Genomic DNA, 1,806 nt, shown 5'->3' on the forward strand with positions numbered 1-1,806 from the left:
TGTTGGCCTAGAAAGCTCATCAGCTGCTGGTAGCTCAGGCCCGTAACTCTGGCAACTCAGGACTCTGAGATCTAAGGATTGAGGTTCAAAGTTAGCCCAGGCAAGAAACTCTCGGAGAGTTTTATCTCCAATTAACCATAGAAAAGCTGAAAGTAGAGGTATCGCTCAAGTGGTAGAGCACCAACACTGAACAAAAAAGCAGTGCTCAGGCCCTGAGTTCAAGCCCCGGGACTGGCAAAAAAAAAAAAAAAAGTGCTAATTCCCTGAGACAAGGTGGTTTCCACTCTGTTACAAGATGTTACCCCCCAGCCCTGTGTACCCGGAATTCAGGTGACCTCAGAAGAGAATGGCTCAGAGCAAAGGACACAGATACAAAATGGAGACGGAATTGGTGGAAGTCTCTCACTTAGTTGCCCTTTGAACATTTGTGGGCCCAACCACCCTGAGCAGAAAAGTCCATGAGAGGCTGGGAGTTTAGCGCAGCGGAAGGGCGCCCGCCGGCGTGCACAAGGCCCTGGGTTTGGCCCTCAGCCCTGGAAAAAAAAAGAAAAAAGAAAAGAAAAGTCCATGAGACTCTTATTTTCAATAAACTACTCAGAAAAAAAGCTGGAAGTAGCACTGTGGCTCAAGTGGTAGAGTGCTAGCCTTGAGCAAAGAAGCTCAAAGATAGTGCCCAGGCCTAGATTTCAAGCCCCAGACTGGCAAAAGAAAGAAAGAAAGAAGGATGGAAGGAAGGACACCCCTAAAATCCAACACCCAAAACAACAACAACAAAAACCCACTAGCTTCTGGCTGGGTACTGGTGGCTCATACCTATACTCCTAGCTACTCAGGAGGCTGAGATTTGAAGACTGCTGTTCAAACCCAGCCAGGGCAGAAAGTCTTTTTTTTTTTTTTTCTTTTTGTCAGTCGTGGGGCTTGAACTCTGGGCTTGGGTGCTGTCCCTGTGCTCTTCAGCTCAAGGTGAGCGCTCTACCACTTGAGCCACAGCGCCACTTCCAGTTTTCTAGTGGTTTATTGGAGATAAGAGTCTCACGGGGGCTGGGAAGGTGGCTCAGTGGTAGAGTGCTTGCCTTGCGTGCATGAGGCCCTGGGTTTGATTCCTCAGCACCACATAAGCAGAAAAAGCTAGAAGTGGTGCTATGGCTCAAGTGATAGAGTGCTAGCCTTGAGCTGAAGAGCTGAGGGACAGTGCCCAGGCCAAGAGTTCAGGAACCATGACTGGCAAAAAAAAAAAAAAAGAGTCTCATGAGCTTTCCTGCCCAGGCTGGCTTTGAACCTTGATCCTCAGATCTCAGCCTCCTGAGTAGCTAGGATTTCAGGCATGAGCCACCAGCGCCCGGCCAGAAAGTCTTTTTCTTCATAACCAAAAAGTCAGAAGTAGAGATGTGGCTCAAGTGGTTGAGTGCCTGCCTTGACCCAGGAAAGCCCAGAGACAACACCTAGGCTCCGAGTTCAATCCTTAGGACTGGGATAGAAAAAAAGATTTTCTAAGTACCTATTATAGAGCCAATAATTACCATTCAAAATCTGAAGCTCCATGATATTGACAAAACAAGATGACCTAGCCTTAGTAAAACAATATCAAGCTGCTCTTGCCCCCTGGTGGCTCATGCCTATAATCCCAGCTACTCAGGAGGCTGAGATCTGAGGACTGCTGTTCAACGCCATCCAGGGGAGGAAATTCTGTGACACTTTCATCTGCACTTAGCCAGCAAAAATGCAGAAGTGGAGGTAAGGCTCAAGTGGTAGATCACCAGCCATGAATGCACTTAACCAGCAAAAATGCAGAAGTGGAGGTAAGGC

General features: G+C 47.9%; 1 long non-coding RNA gene across 1 annotated transcript in view; it reads right to left on the reverse strand.

Moving 5' to 3' along the window:
* Nucleotides 1-242: 242 nt before the first annotated feature.
* The window catches only part of LOC105989140, a 4,054-nt gene continuing 2,490 nt past the window's right edge, over nt 243-1,806 (reverse strand). Inside the window, exon 3 of the long non-coding RNA XR_001175236.1 lies at nt 243-533. This is a non-coding gene — a long non-coding RNA (uncharacterized LOC105989140). The remainder of the gene's footprint in view (nt 534-1,806) is intronic.

Source organism: Dipodomys ordii, unplaced genomic scaffold, assembly GCF_000151885.1.
Source record: "Dipodomys ordii isolate 6190 unplaced genomic scaffold, Dord_2.0 Scaffold54, whole genome shotgun sequence".
Classification (NCBI taxonomy): domain Eukaryota; kingdom Metazoa; phylum Chordata; class Mammalia; order Rodentia; family Heteromyidae; genus Dipodomys; species Dipodomys ordii.